At 39.7% G+C, this 24726-nt stretch overlaps 1 long non-coding RNA gene across 3 annotated transcripts; it reads left to right on the top strand.

The window, feature by feature from the left end:
- Window positions 1–2937: 2937 nt before the first annotated feature.
- On the top strand, window positions 2938–18744 carry LOC308199235. Of its 3 annotated transcripts, none has more exons than XR_013954523.1 (4): window positions 2938–4408; window positions 5123–5218; window positions 8633–9057; window positions 14608–18744. It is a non-coding gene; the product is annotated as an uncharacterized lncRNA (long non-coding RNA). The 3 variants fall into 3 exon arrangements; XR_013954524.1 differs by having other exon boundaries at window positions 2938–4831; XR_013954525.1 differs by having other exon boundaries at window positions 2938–4866.
- The last annotated feature ends 5982 nt before the right edge of the window (window positions 18745–24726 follow it).

Genomic DNA, 24726 nt, shown 5'->3' with positions numbered 1-24726 from the left:
AGCCATTTATTAAGTGATAGAGAAGCGGCATTATTTTATTGACTAATTCCCCAGGCTTTTATTATGTTTCCTAGCAAAATGTGATTTATAGGAAAGTTAATAAAGGTATCTTCACCTACTGCACCTGGAGACAGGACATCCACAAAGGGAAGACATTTAGACTAATAAGTGAAATCACAAATCTAGGAGATGAAATTGGATTTTATTACTGGGATTGTATCAGAGAATAGATGCAGGCTTGGGCATTTAACATCTCCATTCTTAGCTGACTTTGACTATGAACTGAATATAACAATTTCTCTGGATTTTCAGAAACATTATACTAACTGATTATATGGTACTTACAAAATTTCACAGATTTAATGCCGAAAAACATCATTAAAATATTTCCTATATATTACTTCCCATTTCCTCCTCACAAATTGTTGAAACTTCTTTTTTTTAAATTTACCTTGTTCCTGAATTGAAAGTAAATACTTGAACACTGTATGCCGTTTAGACTAATTTTGATACATTTTGCCTGCTTTTTTTCCTTTTTATACCGTTACTTCAGTCTCCTGTGCGTGAGCTCAGCACTGGGTCCAGGGGGGTCCAGGGCATTCACAGGCTCTGCAGACGGCTGCTGAGTGGCAGTAGGGCAAGGCAGGCTCTGAAACTGGTTTGTGCTCCTTGTGTCAGCTCCACAACCAGCCAAAATCACAGTACAACAGCATTGGACAAACGCAATTTAAAATAAATACATTGATTTTGATTCTTAATAAGGTTAGGCATGCAATTGTGTGATGAGTAATTTGTGTGCCTAATTACCATGATTGTATGTGCAAATCAAGTAATTATAGAAGTAAATAACCATAATCAGTTATTTTCATGGGTAATTATTCAATTTTATGCACAATGGCAATAATTGGGTGTGCAAATTAAGCATGCAATTGTGCATGCATATTCAACACACACTTGTGTGTCTAATCTTTTCATAAACTGCTTTTTTCTGAGGATTTTTCTAATTTTCTATCCGTTACTGTGGTGTAGTGTTACTGGGGCATTATTGCTTGGGTGAGGACTTAGAAATGTACCTCTCTGAGCCTCCTGACTGTTTGGCGGTTAACAATTCTGCATTACAAGTGGCCTGCTCTCCTGGAAGAAGGTTTTTGCATTCTTCTTAACACAGGTGCACTTTTTTCCTAATTGTGTGGGGAAATTCTAGAGAGACAAACATATATTCCTTTTTCTTTTTAAATTTCAAATATGTAATTTTGTAACCTATTAGGAACATTTCAAATATTTTTGCTTTCATATGCACAATGAACTTGTTTTTTCTAGATAGAAACAATAGTTTCTTTGTCATCAAGAAGTGCTTCATGCTGTACTGCACGACAGGAGATATCCCTAACCTGTCGAAGAGAGGAACATGCTGTACCTGCTTGCTTACTGCACAGGTCTGATTTACAAAAGCACTTCATCACAGACCTAATTTGGTTTCCATTCAAGACATGTAGAAAGAAATGCCATTGACCTCATTACAGGTAAAGTTTATCACTGCCAAGTGGTTTTAAAAATGTCACCCTATTTTTCTGGTGTAACTGTTTGCCTATAAATTCAGGTCTTATGTTTAAGCATACATGCTCAAGCGCTGGAAGCCTGAAGGCCGTTGCCAATGGCACCCAAGTCCCCGGGCACCAGGCCGGTTGTTGTGGTGTTGCTGCACTTCAGCTCTGTCGCAGGTGAAGTTGCTGTGCTGTCCCCGAGTGGTGTCTGTGGTTGGGATGTGACGCACGTGGCTCAGCACAGGCTGGCAGCAGCTCTTTTTTCATCTTGGCTGCTGCGCTCGGTGGTGCCAAAAGAGCCACAATTTATCGGTACCTTTCCTCCCCCTCCTGCGAGCGGCAGGGAGGACGAGGGAGCACTGGGCTTCATTCTGCCTCAGAAAACGTCTTGCTGCTTTGTTTAACTGTGGGATCTAATTTCCATTGTTTGTCTTCTGTGTCTCTTTTTATTCTTGATAGATTTCCCAGCCTCACTGATGCTAATCTCCTTGTCCAGGAATCAGCAAAGGGTAATTAGCCTCTGTGATAATGATCTATCTGTTGCAAGATCATGCCCTTCCATCACACACCATCTCGCATGTTTTCTAACTAAGCACAGGAGCTGCTGTGGAGAATGAGCACAGCCCTCGCATGATGTTAGGCATCAGCTGCCCAAGCTCAGCATGGAAGTGATTCCCACTGCTGGTACCGGGCTCGGAGCCTCCCTGTCCAAGCTGGGCCTCGGCTGCCATTACCACAGAGGCAGGGGGAGTTTCCTGATGGGCAGAACCTGGCAACGGCAGAAAAAGAAATCCAAACTTCCTTTGTGGGTAAAAACATGACAACAACAATTTTTTTTTTAATTTTTTTTATTTTTTTTAAGCTATGCTATGAAATAACTTTTCACAGCATGGTGTGTCTCCCTGTGGTAAAAGAATAGAAAGGTCAAAAGCAGAAGGCATCTTGTTTTCATCAAAACGAAGGTTCTTGTTCAGGTGCCAAGCACTTCTCCTGGCCACTTCATTTCATAGGCAATCTTTAAATTCTAGGTTTTGAAGCATTCTGAAATGAAAAAACAATGACTGAAGAAGCAGAATGGTGTATAAATCTAACCTGTTCTGCTGTGTGTTCTCCTGGCAGCAGGCGCAGTGTCACCAGTGTCACAGCCGGGCTCCCGCCTTGGGATGGGAGCCACTGCCTCACGCGGGAGCGTCGCATGTCCATGCGGGCTGAACCATCCCACCTCCATGTGGTGGCACGTGCTACCACAGCCATTCTTCCAGGCAGCAGCGAACACCTTCTGAGCTCTTTGCTCTCTGCAAAAGAGGTACAGAGGTCCAGGTGTTTCTTATTGTGCCTCCTTTAATTGCCAAACTAAGCTGGCCTCCTGCTTGATGAGAGCTCATATCGCATCAGAAAATTGCATGCTCAGTCCTGCACTTCATGTCATTGAAAGGCTACGTAATCTATTCTTTATATTAATCTATTTGTTATAAAGTATTATAAGCTTTCTTTTTACAAAAAGTTCAGCTATTACCTTCACAGAAGGATTATTTTTAAATTGCCTATAGCCTACCCACAATGTTACTACCTTTGAATACACACATACACACACAATCGTTTTGGACTATAATCTCTGGGAGAAGATAGTTTTCCAACTATCCATAAATGAGGATAATTGTGCTGGGTTTGTACACAGTAATATGGACACTGAAGTTGAAGTGGGGAGAGAAATCACTAATTACAAACAATAAACACTGGATGTTGTCACTTTACAGTTCTGCTGACTTCACAGAGCCGCAGCTGCTTTATGGAAAGTCATGCTAAACATTTCTTTGTGTCAAAACAATTCTGCTTATATAGCCTATACTTTCCATATTTCTTTATTCCGAGTTACTAGAAGCATTTGCATTAAAAAAGTGTCTTTGTTTTTCAAGAGTTCATCTGCTTTCCTGCTTAGCATGCACATGCCAAGAAAATGAGATCAGCGGGAGCAACAAAAGCCCATTTCCCCAGGTTACGAAGCCTGCCATAATAAACAGGAGTAACCTGGAGAGCATAGCTGACCTGCTGCCCTGCCTTCTCCTTTTTCAGACAGATTCAGTCAACGATATTGCTCTGCCCTGACAGGACGTGACCTTGGGGTACTCGGGAGAATTGGGGACAAATTGGAATTCTAAGTAATTTCTTTGGAGTTTAAATATTACTGCAGTCATTCATAAAAATCTTCCCTTTGAAGAGGTATTGATCTCCAATAATGGCAGAATAAACAGCTAAACAAGAACCCTAAGAAAGCCAGCTTCAAATGTAATTCTTCCTTAGCAGTGGGCAGATACTGTAAATTTATGCACGTTCAGGAGCCTTTTCCAAGTCGTCTGTGTGGGGAGGCTAGCCCGTGGCTGTCACACAGCAATTTGGGGATGCTACTGGTTATAACTGTACTGCACAAAAACATGCTGCTTGCTGCTATTTCTATTGTGGCAACAGTCCCCTCAAAAATTCAGTTTATCCACCCCAGATGCAGCGGCTCCAAAGAGCTACACGTAGCTGTGGGCCGGGCTCTCGGCCTGCAGGCCTCGCTGTGGTAGCAGGCGCTGTTGCTGTGGGGGGAAGCCAGCAGCAGCCCGTGAGCTCCCTGCTGCTGCGTGCTGTGGGGCTTGGCGGGGTGTGGGGAGTACTAGGAGCAGCTGTGCCTAGGGGCAGGCTCAAAGTATCTTTTTGATTGTATTAATCGTTTATCTGTTAATGAGCAAAGGCCAGGAAAGGAATTGGTTTTGTGGTGAGCAGCACCAAAAGGGCAGGTGATTTCTCCTGGTGACGGGGGGACCTTTTGCCTCTCCATAGCTTAACCAAAAGGAAACAGAAGAACTTGCTGGAAAAGCAAGGTTGTAGTGCCACAAGTTTAGAAATAGAAATACAACATAAAGCATTTACTAAGAAACAAATACAGTATTAATTTAGTAAAAAATGTTTTTAAATGACTTTCTCTGAGAGGCAACGCTAAAACCACTCTTAGTTGTATGCCTTGAGAATAACTACAGGTCAAATTCACCCATTTTTCCCCAGCAAAATGCTTTGTGCCCTGCTGTTTATCACATCTTATTACTCTTGATTATACCTGTTTGAGACATACGCCTTGGCTTAAATAGAACAATGCTGTTATCACAGTGGAGCTGTTACTTGTTTCTTTGGGCTACTTTTTGTCATCCTGTGGTGAAAGATCATCCTTTTATTTGCACAGTGCTCAGCTCAGCTTACGTGGTACTGAAATTTGAGTAACGAATGATGATTCGGGCATCCTGCTTCATGTACGGCCTTGCCCTGGCCTCCATGCAATGACCAGGTTATTCACAAAGTGGAAACTAGGCTGATAACGGTGTCTGGGACAGCAGTGGGGAGGGTGACCAAAATGTGCAAAGTCACCTGTTAAACTTAGCTACAGTGGGTTTCTACTTCGACATCATGTGCTTTTAAGTAGGTAGCCTTGTCAGCGGGTAATTGTGCTATTTTTTTTTTAATTTTTATTTTTTTTTGGTAAATGACTTCTCCACCTGCAATGGCTGTATTTCTCATTGTCTGTTGTACTTTTGCACATGCAGGATGAAAGAGAGCTCTGGAATGGGTGTCTGTAGTTCGCCAGGAGATAAGGCAAAGCAGAGAAGAGAACAAATACAACAATAAGAGCAACGTAAGTGGTGAGTTAACCTAGAAAACCGGAAGACCATGAATGTGTTGTTTGCTTGTGCTTATGCTACAGTCTTTGAAACCACTGAAGATATGTGAAATCTATGAAAGCTATGTAAAAGAAAAGTTGTAATTTTTGGCTCATCCCAGAAACCATCATTTCAAGAGACAGTAGAATTTGCTTCTGTGTATACTCCTTATTTCACTTGTGTCATGGAGAACTTAAAATATAATGGAAATGGGGATTTTTAAGTTGCCAGGGGTACATTTGCAGCTGCTAGTGTGCTGGCTGGTAACATATAGAGAGGAGCAGGGAAAAAAAATCCCAGCCTTCAGCCTGCAGAGCTCCTGAGGCAGATGCTAACCCCATGTGGGTGTTGCCAGCTGGCAGTGCAGGAGAGAAGCCCTTCCCTGCTTCATGAGGATCCCGCCTGCTTCCCCAGACAGCCTCAAGGAACAGCAAGGCTCCTCAGCACTGATAGCTAGACCATCCTCCTCTGTTCCTTACCTGTAAAATAAATTCAGAGTAGCGCTTGCAGAGCAGCACTGTACTGGTAAGGTAATGAGGAGACTCTCTGTGGCCATTTGCTTGAGGGCAGGATTTGCCTCTGTATTTCTCTGTGCTATCATCTCTCTATAAAACACAGGAAGTAATCTTTTCCAATGTCATAGGGAGATAGGCAGCTCAATTAAAGTTTATGAAGCATGATCTGAAATCCTTGGAATCAGAGCATTATGGATATGCAAAGCAAGACTTTAAGTTATTCATTACTGTTTAGTATACATTGCATCTAATTTTTTTTCTAGCAGAACAGTGGCTTGATCAGGAAATAGGTCTGACTTCATGGGAATAAGCATGATTTTGAGGAGAGAAATGTGGTAATTATTAATTATACATTATGACTTCTTAGTGCATCATTTCATCCACATACCTAGAATATGTTACTTGGATTGGATGGTAGGATTTTATTCTAGGATTTCTTTTCCATTTCAAAAAATGTGATATTTGTATGCACTATCTATGGAGATATGCTTAAAGGTGTTTTGTGATGTAACATCTAATTTTTCTGTTGACAGTGATCTGCTTCTGGTCACATAAAATACCCTCTAGCTTAGATCTAACAATGAACACTGAGGACTTGTCTACTAATGATTTAGGAAATATTATTTACTTTTATTTAAGGGCAGCTGAGAAGACTCGGTTGATTGGATTACAGAAAGTGAGAGCAGTAAATAAAACCCAATCCCCAATATTTAATATATCAGTCACAAAAAAAAAAAAAAAAAGAAAAAAAAAGGATAACTGATGCAGCAGGATGCAGTAATAGTAAGGCAATTGGTTGGTTATTTAAATGGTTGAAATAAAGGAGGAGCAAATAGAGCCCACCTGCCCATCCTTTGCTTTTTAGAAAAAAACAGAAATGGAAGTTTTGAATTTTGTCAGGCAAAATGTTTTCTGATTATTTGCCAGCTCTATCTTGTCTTGCTGATTTAACTGGTCCAGACAAATTTCATGGAAACAGTATCTTTAAACTGTCTCCAGATACCCTGCTGGATCATTGTAGCTCCATTATTTCAACAGAGCTATGTAATTCTGCATCATCAGAGCACTAGTCCTCTTCATTTATGCTTGCCTTTCAAAGAGGAAATCCTTATCTAACATATCTGGTTGTGTAGCACTCACGGCATTATTAGGAGCAGGTGAAGCATCTCCAGCCTTCTCTCATCCCCCAAATTGAATCTGAATTTTCTGGTTCATAGTTTGTACAGACTGTAATGCTAATGTTCTTTTTCTAACTTGATTTGAGTCACTATCACAGTCCTGAATCAGTCGTGGAGCCCCAGTAACAGTAAATAACATAAATTATGTACTTGGACTAAAAATAACAAGGTGATATACTGTCACCTATCACAGATTCTTTCTGTATATATATGAACCAAAATACATTAGCAGTGAATAGCATCCTGCTATGGAACTCCAAGAAGTGATATAAAATTAGTTTTGTTGGCACATCACAGTAAGAACCAGGATCACGACAACCTATTTGATGGCACCGTAGACACGGTAGAAAAGTTCAACATTCTGCCTCAGAACCTGCTGTCATTTCCCTGAGATAACATAACATCTGTGGCTTGAAAAAAAAACAACCAACATTTCAATCTTCTTCTGGCTCACATCAGTAAGTCCTGGTAAGGAATGAATATTTGTTATTTTGATTAAATATCAAGCATTTACAGAAATGCAGGAGTATATTTATAATTATAACTATATTTTTTCTTTGGATTTCATTTCTTGGATTCTGCATCGACAGATGCCACACAAAGGAACTGCTAAAGGCACTTTCGTTGTAGGCTTAGTGCTGTCACTTCAGCTTTCTGGCTTTTGAGGGAAGATTTAATCACAAAGCACCAGCTGAACTTTGTGGCTATGTACTTAGAAGATGATCAGGCACCTTTAAATCAGTTCAGCCCATGGGTCCAGAGGAGAGAAAAGTCAGATCAGGAGCGCATACAGATGCACCAAAGCTTTTTCATCCACATGCAGGCAAACTTTCTATGCTGAAGATATATTAAATTGCTAAAGGCAAACAAAGCTACTTTGTTAGGTAGTCTTTTAGGTAGTCTTAAAGTTTATTTTTACCTGATGATGACATTTGCATTGGGAGTGAGGTACAGCAACAGAAAGCCCACAAGGGCAGCATCAATGGAATAGATATTGAAAAGAGAGGGAAAAAAAAAAAATCTTATGTGTCTTCCATACTTGTAAGACCTATTTCTGCGATAAATGAAAGGGTCATGAGCAAATGCACTAGAGGATGAAATACAATACTGACTTCCCAAAGTTTGTTTAAAACAACAACAAAAAAGCCACCCCCAAAAAAAACAAAACAAAACAAACAAAAAAACAGAACACGTTACTGCAAAAAAAAAAATCTCAGGCAAACAGTACTGAAGGTTTTATTCACGCTAGAGCAAATCCTTCCACTTTCCTTTCCTCTGGTGTAGAGGGTTACAGGCACGATGGAGGAAGTCCATCCCTGCTGGACTTCAAAATGTGCATTTTCTGCAAGGAAAATAAGTTTCTCTGTTGTTAGTGCCATACCCAAATGTCTTCCCCTCCACCCCTTGAGGTCAGACTGCTGAGGAGTGTCCAGGTAAAGCAGAAGTGGTACAGACCAGGAAAGCTTAGAAAGGCCAAGGGGAGAACAGAGCTACATAGGACTGGACTTACTCATTTCTTACAAACTATGTAAAGCACCGCCAGGCACAGACTGCAGCTAAATACTATTGAAATGCTTTCCTGGGGTGTTTGGGTTAGCATGGAGAAGTGACAATGTCACCTTGGGGCCAGGAGAAACCCCCAGGGTGCTTGGCTCTGTCCTCACATCATTCTCCATTGCATCAATTACTTTTTCTCCCTGCAGAAAACCTCCAGAAGTTAGCAGCAATGTCTGCTACAGCTCCTCATTCTCTTACAAGATGCAAGAGGGCTCCTCCTGGCTGAAGAGCTCAACGGGATGCAAGCAGGCGGGGACAACCACCTGCTGACCACTTCTCCACATGCATGGTGATGAGGAAGAAAGCTAATTATGAACTTTGCTCTGAGTGTGGATTCACTGTTAGTCACACAGGTGAGGACCCTAAGGACTGTGTTTGCTACTTTCTACTTGGTTCCTCAAGCTAGTCTGCTTCTCTGGGAGTCTGTTTCCACCAGGACCATTTGGAAGTGATTTCTGGCTGGAAGGGAAGAACAGGGCCAGATGCGCGTGAGAGAGATGAAGACAATAAGACCAGGCAAAGCCCCATATGCCTACAGCTTGTTAGTGAGCACTGAGGAAAAAGGAAGAAGGTAAGGAGGGTACTAATGTATATGGACTGTGACCCTCATATGAGGGGCTATGGATTCCTGGTTTTTCCCTGCAAAGCCTCTTTAGCAGGTCTTGCTGCCTGGTTCAGTGTTTTCATAATTAATGTCATATTAATATCTTTACTGATCTATCCTGTGCCCCACGTTTCTGACTCCCCATCTTTTCCCAGCCTTTCCCATCTCTTCATGCCCCCTCTTCTACCACGGAAGACAGGTAGAAGCAGGTCCTCCTCCCCTTTCTCTGGCCCAGGTGGCCTGACCACAACTAAGTGTGAAATACTGGTTTGGATACTGCCTCATGGAGAAGGGCTGTCTGTGGCCCCCAGGGAGCGTGATTTGGCTCCATCAGGCTCACGAGAGTACTTCTGGAGAGAGGTGTGAGAAAGAGAAAGCAGAAATGGAGTATTAGCTGCAGCTATAGGTCTGCTGTCAAATAATCTGAAAAGCTTGTTTTTAAAAACAATCTGACTGCATGTAAGAGTAATTTCAGTAACCTGCACTTCTTAGCTCTTTTTTTGTATTTTTGGTGTGTCACTGAACAAAACTTAGTAATATTTCTCCATATAAACCTCTGTGACTGCATGCAGTTTCAGCAGAAAAACAAAATTAATTCTCTAACATCACAGTAGTTTGTTTGTATAATAAGCTGACCTTTTGCATTTATTTTGCATGTAGAAAACGCTACTAATTCATTAAGATAGGGATCTGCAGATCAACATTTAAAGTGTTATTATAAACAACAAATTTTGTTATTTACAAAGGTTTGAAATGATACCTATTTCAGCCTGTTAGTGCACAAAATTTAAAACAAAAGGATGAAAATATCTGTTATATCAGATGTAAATATTACAGGTTTCTAAAATTTACATAGTATGAATAGCAACAACAGTAATGCCGGTGAAGAATATGGCATTTCTGATGCAAAATGTTACTGGTTTCTATTCTGATGACAAAGCAATCATTAATTCACTGTTAGTCTATTGCCTCACTTAAAAATCAGTTACATAGATGAAACATGTTCGCTTTCAGGTAGTTCTTTTAATGAATAATTTTACTGGTATATCACCATACAACGTCACAGTATGCTGGCAATAAATAAAAATAATAAAGCAGTAGCTTATTTAGTAGCTAAACATAACAAATACTGTTATAAGTAGATCCAAACTGGTTTTCTACAAGAGGCTTTTCCAAAGATTCAATATTGTTTCTCATTTTTACTATTAAAGAATTGGTATAGCTTGAAAGAGAGAAATATCTAGGGATGGGAGTTGCATCCATTGTCATAATCAACTGTGTGTGCTCATCATTGACTGCTCCGGGATATTTTGGTTCATAGAACATCATTATGACCAACGTTAACACCATTATCTCAGTTGCTGGAATTCTCTGGTACGCTCTTTCGATTAGAAAAAGGTCTACATACATAAAAACATAGCACATTTGTAACACAGATGAAGAAACTAGTCGGGAGCTTTTCTGACAGCAAATTTCATTTAGCTAGTTTTACCATAAGCAATTTACTCTACATGTGCATTTTTGCATTGAAACTGTTCTTTATTAAGATCCTTCCCTAATAATACAAAAATGTGTTTATAAAGCCTGTAAGTGGTTTCTATAATAAGATTTTTAATGAGTTGGAATATTAAATTAAGTTTTGTAGAAATGCTTGAGGTGTTGTTATAACTAACTTACAAACTGTACACCATTAACTTTATCATAAAGAGTAGTTTTGGCTTCTATTCATGCAACAATATACAGCTCTGAAGTAGTAACTATCAGCTGCTTTGCACTGCAAATGACATTTTGTTGACTATTTAGCAATAATGTCTGTTGTTGTGATATTTGAGCCCTACTGTGAGAGTAATCCAGCTGTTCAGCCAACCCGGAGGTGGTCGTGTATCTGGCAGGCTTTAGGCTGTGTTTTTGGGCCCCGTGCTCTTTGCTGGATGGCATAAACCAGAGCAGGCCAACGGCACCACAGGATGCTTGGCATGGAGCTCAGCAGGGATCGGCCGGCTCTCCAATGATTTATGTTCTCTATCTGTTGCTTGCAGCTGAGATTCCTTAAAAGTAAGAAGCTGTGGAAATGGCCCCAAACATTTGCTGTCTGAATGGCTAGTGTGCAGGAGATGAAGCATGTCTAACCTTAAGCAGCTTGTGTGTAAATCAAAATGATTAACGTGATTGCAGAACAAGAAAGTCAGAGTTTTACAGGTGTATTTTTGCACTCTGTAGTTAATAGCAAAGCATCTAACATTAGATGTATAAGATAGATTGCCCTCCCCCCTTTTTTTTTTTTTAAACTTTCTACTTTAGAAGAAAGAAACTTATGCTCCTAACTTTTGAAAAGCAGAGAAATCGCTATCTCGGGGTCTTCCAGAACAACTGACCTTGCTTATTAGTTGCTATCCTTTCTTCCTGGAAAAAATGCCATGTGTTGTTGCATGATGGTTGCATGAGCGGTTGTGTAACTAGGACCCCATGCGTGTCCTGTCATATAACCAAATGTGCCTTTTCCGTAATGGGCAGTATGTTTCATACCCTGATGGATGAGGGAAAGGGGTGTGCAGCTCTCCACTGTTTTGGATAAGAGGCCAACAGTAGTTGAGGGGTGAAACACTGCATCGCACCTAAGTTGGATTGCAGAAATTGTCTAAGACAGATGATGTGTCTTCCTTAGAGGTCTCTTACCTCATTTGTAAATCTATAGCCCCTTTTTTTTTGTTATTCACATTTTGCTTCACTTCATAATACTTTTTCTTATACTTTCATATATTTCATTTACCTTCTCATTTCTTATCCTTCTGTCTGATGCAAGTTTTGTCGTACATCGAAGTGGCAGGCCAGTGAAAAATCTCACAGTGAAGAAAACACATTTTTTCATTACTTTGATTTTGACTTCAAGGAGCTTGAATTGGTCCAAGAAAAGCCATGCTCTTCAAACCTCAGCACTGTGACAGTAGACCAGTCACAATAGCTTACCCTGTCTCAACTTCTTCATCTACAAAATGATGGTAATGATACGTACCTCTGTCAAGTGCTAGGTGTAGGAAAAAACCAGCATTTTAAATAAAACCAAAGCATTATTATCATCTATTGCATAGAGTTAGCATCCATCAGTAGCTGAAGTTTCTGAGCCCAGGGAAGCACAGAGCTGCTGACCATGCAGGCTTGAACGTGCAATGCTGTCTGTCACTCTGGCAAGTTCTGCATCCAAACCAGAAACAGCAACAGATAGAAAATGCACTTCTTGCCATGCCATAGCGGTGGTAATGGCTTTCTCATTCCAAGCAGAAAAGAAAAACAAGCCGCTTTTATTTACAACATTTGGTTAAGGTATACTGTTACTTCTGCTTGCTTTTAATTAAAAGATATTAAATGCTGCCAATAAACTTAGAGCTGGCAGTAATGAGGAACACAGCGCTACTGCTGAATATTCAGCAAGACTAACTGCAGCTATTGAGGCATCTACCATTGCAGCAAATGGGCTGCAACATCAGATTTTAAGATACAGGGGCAGTGCTCTTAGGCTATGGTGCAGCTCAAATGTGCTGCCTCTCTCCATGAGATTGATGAGAATTCTGCTGCGATTGCTGCACTCCAGCGCAGAGCACTGCAGGGCATTCACTATGTTGAGAAGGGTCAAAACAAGACTACATCAGCCTCTGAACCTAAAAACTCTGAACTCTTTGCTACCTATTAGGATGAACGAAGAAAAGCTGTGTTTTGATGTGTGACATCCCAAAGTATTGCTAGAGGCAGATGACAAAGTTACTGCAACTTAAAGGAAGGAGCAGTAGTGTGCGAGCTGGGTGTCTCAAAGGATGAACCACAGCCTGGCTTGAACGAGCTGCCTTTTAAACAAAAATTCTCCATGGTGAATTGGCTGTAGGTTCAGTAATGAGATGCTCATCTTGACAATCATTAAAAGTTTTCCATCCTTTTACAGTTAAAGAAAAAAAAAAAGTTCACTGTTTATTGTAAGATATTATGGAAGCTGGAATAAATGATGCTCAAAGAAATAGGGCATGGCCTGATGTACACTACCAGTAAATGCCACTTTCTGCATTTCCAAGACTTGTAACGTGCATTGTTGCAGCTTGTTGAGGGATACAAGAACTGCATTTGGTAGAACATTGAAATAAACCTGACATGAAGAAAGCTTGATATGCTGCAGGGACAGCAGGCGTGGGAAGGCAGCGTACCCCGGAGCCTGGACTGAGTGTCACCATAGCAGGGCCGTGGTCTTGCCTGTGGGACCACGGCTCCCCAGGCGTGGCTGGTTGTTTGCTCTGGGAGGGTGCTGCCTCTACCACAAGCCTGCACCGTGTGGTGGCTGCAGCTTCAGCTGCCATCTCTAATTCAAAGATGGGTAATATACGGTCTTGACCTGTGCTTATTTGTGAATATTAGAACTTGCTGCAGGTTACTAACTGCCCTGTTAAACTTCAAACATCTTTTTTGTTTGTTTGTTTTTCTTCCTTGCATAAAAATGGTATTCTACACTTTGGCTTCTAATAAACTGACTGTTATGTTATCAGCACTAATATCTTTAAAAAATAACCATATTTTGCTTTTTTCTACTTATCTATTGCTCATGTCCTCACCCATGCACACTCATTCTGATAACCAATGCAGTATTTCTACAAGCTAAAATTTTCTTTTTATATCACGTTAAATGAAGTGTGCTTAGAGAAAAAGAAAGTTTAGTTGTGCTAGTCTGGAAGAGGAAGGTAGTACACAACAAGCCTGGGACTGATCATCTTAATGCCATGCTGATATTGATGATATACTTAAGTACTGCTTCTTTCTTTATAAGGATGTACACTGGGGCAAGGCAGTAAGGTAAAAGACTGCCATGGAGTGACTCAGGGGATAAGCACGTAACTAAAAGCTTGCTGCTTCTCAGCTATGGGCAGCATTACTCCTGCCAGGAATTCCTTCTAGCAGCTCTACCAGGCTGTGAAAGAAAAATATTGCAGAAAGGTTCTCTTCCACAGCTTTCCCTCTCAACTGATCAGCAATCCCCTTGCATGAATGTGACAGTTTCACAGAGGGCCTTCTGCAATCTCTCTCCTTCTTGGTCTTTTCAGGAGTGCTGTTTTCTATTTTTTGTTGAAATTGTAATGAAGGGTGAATTAATACAGAATGTAATGTTTTTTAATTACAAGTCATATTAGAATTTCTGTTGGTACAACTACATTTTAATTAAGTAAAAAACTGGCCATAGAAGTAGCTCTCCACGTCTCCAAACTACGTTTACTTTTGTGACATTTAATAAAGGTCCAATGTATCCAGAATTAAGAAGACTTGTGTTCTGCAGCAAGATCTGGGGAGTCGATGCTGCTCTGCCTGAAATGCTACATCACTTTCAGCTTAATTAAAATCTGGATGCTTTTATTAACAAGCTATGACAATTGCAAATGTAGAGGACAAACCAGAATGTAGTTCTTTTTCAGTTGTCTTCTCTCTGCATGTTCTGCTGTCTGTGTGGCTAATGCAGGTCATCCAAAATGTATTTCTTCCCCACAGACCCCTGCATCACCACTGCCTAAACTGTGCCGCTTCCGTTTCGATACCTGGAAATGGGCATTGCAAAAGGGCTCCAGTGACCTGGATTTATGGATCGTCACAGCTGCTGAGATGGGACGTTGTGATTTTAGCCACCATCCTTGAAACCACTTTTCATGGAAGTTCACAATCAGTGACCTGGCTGAAGGACGGAGTGTACTCTTAGCAAACTTGCTGATGATACAAAACCGGGAGGAGTAGCTGATCCACCAGAGGGCTGTGCTGCCATTCAGAGAGACGTGGACAGGCCGGAGAGTTGGGCAGAGAGGAACCTCATGACGTTCAACAAAGGCAAGTGCAGGGTCCTACACCAAGGGAGGAATAACCCCATGCACCATTACAGGCTGGAGCTGACCTGCTGGAAAGCAGCTCTGTGCAGAAGGACCTGGGAGTCCTGCTGGACAGCAGGTTAACCATGAGCCAGCACTGTGCCCTTGTGGCCAAGAAGGCCAATGGTATACGAGGCTGCGTTAGGAAGAGTGTTGCCAGCAGTCAGAGGGAGGTGATCCTGCCCCTCTGCCCAGCCCTGGTGAGGTCACACCTGGAGTATTGTGTCCAGTTCTGGGCTCCCCAGTACAAGAGGGATCTGGAGCTACTGGAGCGAGTCCAGCAGAGGCCTGCTAAGATGATTAGGGGGCTGGAGCATCTGTCATATGAGGAGAGTCTGAGAGGGCTGGGCTTATTTAACTTGGAGAAGACTGAGAGAGGATCTTATCAATGTATGTAAATATCTGAAGGAGGGTATGAAGAGGATGGTGCCAGACTCTTTTCAGTGGTGCCCAGCAACAGGACGAGGCAACGGGCACAAATTGAGGCACAGGAAGTTCCAGACAAATATGAGGAACTTCTTCCAGTGCTGTCACCCTTACAGTAAAGACCAGGTTGCTCAGAGAGGTGTAGTCTCCTTCTCTGGAGAAACTCAAAACCCATGTGGATGCGATCCCATGCAATGTGCTGTAGGTGACCCTGTTCGGCAGGAGGTTGGACTAGATGATCCCTTCCAGCCTCAACCAGTCTGTGATTCTGTGATGATTTGGTGTCCCTACTGTTCTTGGAGATGCCCCTTTCCCATACCCTTGGTGCCAAAATCCTCTCTATTTAATGAGACTACTTAAAAATCATTGACCATTAAGACGTGAAATACTATTTTTGGTAAGACAATGTCCAAATCTGCACTGAATCTATAAACGTGCCATACTTTATACAAGCCTATAACTGGGATTAATGCTTGTGGCTTATTATTGGCTCTTGATAGACACTATATATGATAGCAATCAATCATTTAATGATGATAATAGGTTTGGGGTGGTTTACTCAATGTCCTACCTTTTACAGGTACTCTGACAGTCACTAAAAGAGTTAAAAAAAAAAAAATCTTGATACTTATATATTTAAGCTGACTTTTCAGCTTCAGTTTAGTAAGGCAGCTCACACTTCCCAGACAGCTAATGTGTCAGGCTGTCTGTACCTCCAGGAGTGAAATGATTTAAAAATTATCTTTCCAACCATAATAGTTGGGATCATTATATTTTTCACTGAAAGCTGAGAATATGCAGTGTAACACCGCCATAGAGGAGGGAGCTGATCAGAATCTAGGCATTCTGGAATATTTGTGAATTTAAAATACAACTTGTTGAAGTCCCATAAAATATGCATTTTAACTAATTTCTTTACGGAGTATTATACTGTTGGAGATATAAAATTCAAAGGCATGATTGTCCTGTTACCAAAGAATCCCACTGCCAGTATGACAGTTTTGACAGTGGTTACTGTGGAAGACTTGGGACTGAACCCTAAACATCTTTTTCTTCCTCTGCTACCATGCTCTTCTGTGACTTGAAGTGAATTGGTATGTCCAATAGTAAAAACATACAATGATTATTATGTGTCTTACAGAGGACTTGTGAGACTTATTTTTTTACTGGTACCACATTTGTGATCTTTGGATGAAAGGTGCTTCTGACATCTAAGTACAATGTATTATTACATCTTGACATTTTGTTGCAAACCTCTCCAGAATAGACTGTTCTAGTCAAGCCTTCACTATACTTGTCTGAGTACCTTAACTAATGTTCAGACTAATTTGCTTCGAGAAAAATAAGCCCTCCTAACATATGAATGCTATTAACTTGTTAATTCTGGTGAACCCCAGCCTACTTTATTTTACGTGTCCTTACAAGAAAAATAGAGTGAAAACAGCTAAAAGAGGAAAATGTAGAAGAGTATGGATATTACTCCTGAAATTGTTGTTGGCTTTATGTTTTTGCTACTGTCAAGCTGCAATATCAATACTTTGTCCAACTGACTATGGTCCTAATAGGGCACTACATAGGGTGTCACATCTAATTCCAGAAGTAGCAGCGTGAGGAAGCATGTTGCAAGTAAGGAGTAAGCTGGGTAGCTAGATACTGTGATGGTGTTTTATTTTATTGTTTGCCAATAATGAAAATACGTGGAGTCTGAACAATAACATACTGTAAACTAAAACTTTCCTTTTTAACTGAGCATGTAAGTCTGCGGTTTCTCTAGCACTAAGAACATGCCTGTAGTGTTGTTAGACAATCAAAAGCCAGAGATTTAAGGTTTAGGTCTGGTGGTCCCTAAGCTTTACGTCTGGGATGATCTCAGCAACATTTTGCGATACAAATACAACTGAGAACAAAAATGAGTGCATGGCAATTGGTGTTTGGAAAAAAATAACAGTACCAGAGCTGAAAAAGACGTCTAGAGATATGTAAACAGAGTCTCTACAGCTCTTAGGACCGTGTTTGTGTATAGCCCTGTTTTATTCAGCAGTCTGTGTGTAATAGGAGGGAGCTGTATTGCTCAGGTTGGGTTGGAACTGTGAGAGACTTCATGCCTCTGAACATGCTGCTCATCCTCAAGTGGTGTCCACAGCCTTGACTCCCTCAGCCAGCAAGCTCCTGCACCTCAAGGCCAAGGCTTAACTCTGCCTGCCCGTGTGTAAAATATGACTACCCGGGCATCCCAGCCTGTCTGAAAACCTGCATCAGGAGCAGAGCAATCTAGTATTTTGATTGCATACCACAGGACAGTGACTTCTGTTTCTGGCACTCCATGCCTATATTGCCTGTAAATGATCAGTTTTACCTTTTAAAATATATATCTATATATTTTTTTTACATAGTTCCTAAGTCATAACATTAGACAGCAAGCATTATATTGGACTGATATCTGAAATAAAAAATAAGTAAATGGTATAGACATGTAAATTTGCCATAAACAAGATTGCTACAATCTAAGTTTTGAAGAGTATGCGTATCACTGGACTATATCTCATACTGTTAAATATTGCTGCTGTTCATGAGAGAAGTTGAGATGATAGCTGATGTTTATTCACAAAATGCAGATATCTTTGTTGGGTTCAGATATTGTAAAAGGTTAATGAGATATTAAGTCACAAGTGGGCAGAAAGTCTCTGAGGTTTACAAGCAGACAGTTAATAATGCAGTGTGACAAGCTGCTCTTGTTCTCCAGCTACATCAGCAGTCCTAAATGACAGCAGACTACACAGAAGATTACTCTCAAAATTATAAAGTACATTAGTTTTTGGAATGGCAAACTGAAGGCTTTTTTTTTTTTTTTAATGATACCCATTCTGAAAAAGTAATGAACTTTATAGGATTATTTCAGACTTGCATCTCTGACTTGTTGCTCTTCTGTCTGGCACCTGTTTTCAGATTCTCAGAGTCAGCTGATGTGCCTTTTACCACATAACATTTCTAAAACTGTTTATGTTATGAAAGAAAGAAAACAGTATCTGCTTTGTATGGTTGATAGAGCAAATTACAATTTTCAAATGGAAAATACCATTTAGGCTAGAGAGGAATATATGTGCCCTCAGAAACATTTGGAGTTTTCTATTATTCTCCAAATTACAAAGATAAGGAGAGTTAGACTTGACAAGGAAAATTACTGAGGTGCCCCTGTTCTGTTCTTGCTACGTCCCCATAAGTGGGATTTTTATTTGCTGAAACAGGTCAGCTTTAAATTGCAGCTAACATAGCATGAAATTCCTGTGGAGCATGAGGCAAAACAAAACAAAACACCAAAACAAAACCATTAGCTTATGGATTGCTTTTCGGTGCCTTTTTAGCCTTGTAGCCCAAGGTGCAGTGGAAGTTACTGGATCTACCTGTGGTATTCAAGCATCATCTAAGAATTACTTGGACACTGATGCTCATGACACCAAAGCTCTACGTTCACCAGGCCAGTCTTGCCAAGCTGGAACTGCAGGTGCACTCGCCTCTCCCAAAATGAGAGAAAGAATTATGAAAGACCTCTGTCATATAGAGTATGCTGTTTGGGTCAGGTTTGTATCCTATACATATGTACTGAATCTCCCACTAACATACAGGAATCACAGTTCTGTGAAATTTATATGTTAAAAAGTATTTCAGATGAGTAGGCCTGAAAGAATAATTTTATCCAGAATATTTAATACAGAAAGATATTTAAGTGATGCCAGATAAACTGCTGCTATAAAAATAGAGGAGTGGGAAGAGTGTGTACAGCAAAGCAATGAAAAACCACAGCGTCAGTGTGTCACCTCAGCTGCGGTCTGTTAAGGGTGTTTATTGTACACAAATCCTGAAGTGAGGAGAGTGTGAGGACAGCATGAGAAAAGACTAAAGGAGAGTTGGGTAAACGATGTTATTGAATTTCTACTGGTTTTTGATTGTATGGTCTGCATGGCTGGGAACAGTATGCGACCTATGCTGCTGCCAAGACCTCATAGGTAAGAGGGAAAATGGCCATTCAGGTGGTCCAATATGTATTTTATCTTCTAATTTCTTAATTTTTCAATTAAAAAAAAAAAAAGATTGTCTTTCTCCAGGCTGCTTTGAACTCCAACATCTTGTCTAGAAAATCATTTTGGTTTGCCCTTGGCTGTGGGCCAGCTGCAGCTTGCTCATACACCAATAGTGTGTGCCACAGCAGTCAGACCCTTTGAGTGATCCTGCAGGGTCATCTCCTGGCTTTGCTCAAAGAAATGCTTCAATAGCAGTCATCTTAAAAGACATCGTGTTTCAGTGTGTCAGACTGTCCTGCGCTACTCTGTGCTCATGCAGCCTCACCTTGAGTACCGCATGCAATTTTGGATGCCACAATGTTAGAAAGACAAAACTATTAGAGCGCCTCCAAAGGAGGGCAACAAAGATGGTGAAGGGTCTAGAGGGAATGATGTATGAGGAGGAACTGCATTCACTTGGTTTCTTCAGCCTGGAGGAGACTGAGGGGAGGTCTCATGCTGGCCTGCAGCTTCCTCATGAGGGGAGTGGAGGGGCGGGCACTGATCTCTGTGACACAGAATGGATTCGCTTCATGGAAAAACAGTCAAGATTTAAAAGCCATCCTATTCTCAACTGGGCAATGTACTGAAAACCTCCATTCTTGTGTGAAAAGTCTTACATTTACGAAATCTCTGTTACTGCTTGAGAATATAATTCACGATTCACACATGTATTTCCTTTGGCCTCCACTCCATGAACTTCCTTGCTGCCATTTTTAGAAATGAAGAAGCTGTTTTCAGCTATGCAGTGTGTGTGAAACTACCTGTCCAGTGATGAAAGAGCATACTGCCACCAATACTTTTGTTAAAAATATTGTAATAATGTAGTTTCATAACTTTGACATTATGTTAAAAGGTTTTTAAAAATCTTTATGCTTTTTTTTTTTGTGAGAAGTTGGGGTTGATCACCTCTGTAGTTAATAATGGCAGCATTTCTCCCTCTAAGAACACTTTATACTATATCAAGGAAATATTGCCTTCAATTTTAGGTATAGGTTATTTCTTTCAAAGTTATGAAATCACTCTGGAGGAATGCCTCTTTGAGGATTTCCTCACAGAAAGAGATGCCTGCTTTGAAGATTTTCATTTTTAAAAAACAGTCACATCTCTGGGTTTTCCTCTTTGAAGATATTTTTCTTAAAGAGTTTATATTTTGAATATCTTTCACCACCCTGGACAGCATCCATTTGAAAATATTTTTCCTCTGTGATATTCTTTTTGATAATGTACACATTCTTGTAGGAGTCTGCAAAATAATCCCTATTAAATAAGCCTAATATTGTGCCTGTGTAAGATGTAAAAGGGTTTGGAAGAACTTCTGTAGGATGGGATGTTGTGAGAGCACAATTTTGAAAAAAAATCTACAAAAATAATTCCATTTTCTAACATGAAAGAGTAAAGTGGAAAGGTGAGCTCATCCGTCACTTACATGACCTTTCAAAAATTACTGTGAGACACTTTTTACTCCTTTTAAATTATTAGAGTTCAGAGTTCAAGTTGTGGATTCCTGAAATCAATATCAAAAGTCCCATTTTCAGTCCAACTGTGCATTCTTTGAAATTGCTGTGAGTTTTCTTTCTTTTTTTTTGAGAACATATTGCTTCAATTTACTATGTTACCGGGGGTTTTAATTTCTGGTGTTGAACATGCTGTTCATTTCTTAAAACAAAAACCAGTTCATTTCTTTTTTGCCACCTTTTTACTAATCATAGTTACCATGTTTGTACATGTAGGCAACCTCAGACCTTGTACAGGCCTGGGCTCTCTGTATACATCACAGAAAGTCTTCAGTTTGAGGTTGGCCTGTGAGTTGGGCAGAGGGTGAGTCAAAATACGTCTAAGCAGCCCATTTAGCTTACATCTAAGCATAGTTTTGTGATACAAACTGCTAATCTATTGCAGCTTACTTGTCAGGTATGGAATTATTTACTCAGGCTGTGGCTTAAATGTTTGGTCTGAGCTCGCTTTTGTCTGCAAGTAAAGATGGCAAACCACACATCATGAAAGGGAGCCATCCTCCTCAGTGCTGGTCAGACCTACTGCACGTACAGTCGGGGAAAAACTAGGTTCTCAAAAATGGCTAACACTGTATTAACATACTTGGAAAGTAATCATTGTTTTGTTGTTGGGATATTTTGGCTGGGTCTTATAGAGTGGCAAGGCCAGCCTTTCTTATCGATCTGTGATAACAGAGGGATCCATACATTTTATTAGATCGAGAAGCAGAGAACTTCCTCCCCTTTGCCTTATAACCTCACAGACATATATTTGCTTTCAGGAAAAAAAAAAAAAAAGATTCATTTCACCTGTTTCCATGACAGAACACTGCACTAGGATGAGAGCTGCAGTCATGCCTGTACTACAACACCATCCTTGTGCTGCTGCTAACTGGCTGAGGCAAAGAACAAGCCAACCTTACAGTATGAAAGATATAAGCAACCACTTCTGGTATATAATGTTTGCAAGAAAAAGTAAAACTGATCTCTAGCCCTAATGAAGGTAAATGTACATATATTTAATAAGTGTTAGAAAAAGGTGCATTTGCTCTGGAAAATGAATTTCCAGGCGGATATTGTACAAGCAAGAGAGAAAGGTGAGCAGGCAAATAATAATGTAGTTGTCAAAAATCGACTTCTTGATCCGTATGAATGTTTAGTAAAGTATAGTATATGTCACATGTTTTGGCATTTAAGATGGTAGAGAGCAGTAACACTCCCAGCTCCCCCTCTTTCCCTTCCTCCAAATAAGCTGTCTTTCTAGGAAAGAGGCTAGAAATAAAATGCTGGAGAATACCCTGTGGAACTTGGACCAGCGAGACACGTTCTGACCTGAAGTTGAAAAAGAGACTTTTATTTAGGGTACTGTGCTTGTAAGAATTACTCAAGTCACTTCAAAACTTAGTTCAATAAAACAAAGTAAATCAACACAGACTGCTGGGAAGAAATGTTGATTAAGGATATTGTTTGCAGGAGCACAAAAAGATGAATAGCTACTAATAAATGTTGGGACTTTGCTCAAAGGCATCTAGGGAATTTATGAAGTTGATAAGAATTGATTTAAGATAGAATAATGTGGTTTAATATAACAAAGACTAGTAAACTGATCAACCTTTCCCACAATATCCAGAGGAACTGTTATACTACGCAACATCACTGTTAATATGAGGAAACTAAAGAGATGATAGAGCTATCTAGTTTGGTGATATGGAATGAATGAAGAGTTTTTACTTTACAAGTGTATATAACAGCAAAAAGTATAACATTCTTTACAGGAGTTAGTAAGTTTGTTGTTTAGGATTGATTGAAACAACATAATAGTTTCAAAAAAAGAATTTGTTGGAGTTCTCTGCCCACAACTCTTGAGAATAGAGTGATACAGGACTATCAGGTACATTCTTTGATAAATGAATAACTTATTATTAGTTATTAATGTCAGATTACTACACGATATGATGTGAAGGGCCAAGAAAAAATAGTATAATTTTTTTACAGAAGAAGGAGGTCATTGGTAGTGTACCACAGGGACCCGTGCTGTTCAGCATATTCCTAAATGATCTGGAAAAAAGAGTGATTATCGAGGTGACCAAGTTTGCTGATGATGCTGAATTATTCATGGTAATAAAAACAAAAGCTGACCGTGAAGAATTGTGGAAAGCTCTCATGATACTCTGTGACTGAATGATAAAATGGCGAGTTAAATTCTGTTCTGAAAAATTGAAGCAATATGCAAGGGAGAAAACAAAACAAACTATACATGTAAAATGCTGAAATCTAAATGAATGACTACCACACAGGAAAGACTGCTTGAGTTCTGTGAAAATATCAGGTCATGGTTTAGCAGAACTCAAATGTGCAAATCAGATTGGCTTCATCAGGAAAAAAAAAAAAAAAAAAAGTAAAAAAGAAAAAAATTATTATTCATCTATACAAAAACATTTGTTTTGTAACATGAATAACGAGGACCATCACAATCTTTTAGAAAAGAATTAGGAAGGGTGTAGAAAAAAGCAAGATAAATTACTGAAAATATGGAATGACTTCCAATAGAGGAGAGATTAAATTTACAAAGATTCTTGAAATAAAATGAAGACGGTATATGCCTTCATGAATGGTATGGTTAGGTGAACAGGGAAAGTCATCCAGCTATTTTTGTTAAGAAAATAGCAAATGGATATTGAAGGAAATGATCAGGCAGCAGGCTTGACAGAAACAGCAAGAAATATTGTTTACACAATGATTAATTAAATTTTATAACTTGCTTCCCTAGAATGTTGTGAATGTCAAAAAGTGTTCAGATGTATTCTTGGAAAAGATATCCTCTGCAAGTGTAGATGCTCTTCTCTTTCTCAGCAGCTCTGAACTCAGGACTGAATTTGGGAAAAGGTAGTGGAGAGAGTATCTCTGTGTGCTGCCTAATTCCTAGTCTTTCGCTAAGTGTATACCACTGTTACTACTGCTGCTGGACTACACAGACTATTAGTTATTAGATGCTCATGAAATAAAAAGGAAAGAATCAATGAAAGTGAAACATCTAAATGTACTGATAATCAAAGGAGATTATTTTGGGAAACAAAATATAATTGTGGCAGTAAGATTAATAGGTTTTTAAAAGTACTGAACTTTTGTGTAGCTAATAATAATATTCACACTTAAATTCTAGTTAGAATAAGTTGAATAGAGGGTATAAACCCTCATGTTTCATAAATATAACCACTATATGTGGAGGGTTTTTCTAGAGGTGGTTTGCTGCCTAATACCAGATATTTTAGCCTTCTTCTAAAGTATCTGGTACTAGAATTCAGCAGAAAGTTGACAGGGCCTAAGGAAAAGGGGAGTGTTTTGGACAGCAATGTTTTTCTGACCTTCTAAAATATGATAAAGACAAAGGAATGACAAACTACAGCAACAGAGAAGACATGACCAAGTCATTGTTTGTACTATCACAATGTTCAAAATATGCTAGACATTTCACAAAGACATCCAAAAGCTTACTAATGATACTTTAATAGTATAAAGGGCAAAGCTACATGAAGTGGAATACCATACTTAATAAGTAAATGAGCAAGAAGATTGATTTTGTTAGTTACACGCTGGTTATTGATATATATATACGTATATATATTATTTCTAAGATTAAATGCTCTAGGTAAAATCCAGATTAATTATCAATTTTATTGCTGGATTCAGAAGGACCAGAGTTTTGCTCTATAAATTCACATCCACTCATACTTCTTTCATTTATTTTTTTTTTTTATTTAACTGTTTCAC

The sequence above is a fragment of the Anser brachyrhynchus genome (assembly GCF_964034855.1).
Source record: "Anser brachyrhynchus genome assembly, chromosome: 8".
NCBI lineage: Eukaryota > Metazoa > Chordata > Aves > Anseriformes > Anatidae > Anser > Anser brachyrhynchus.
Note: the sequence above shows the minus strand (reverse complement) of the source record. Positions and strands in the feature narration are given on the sequence as shown.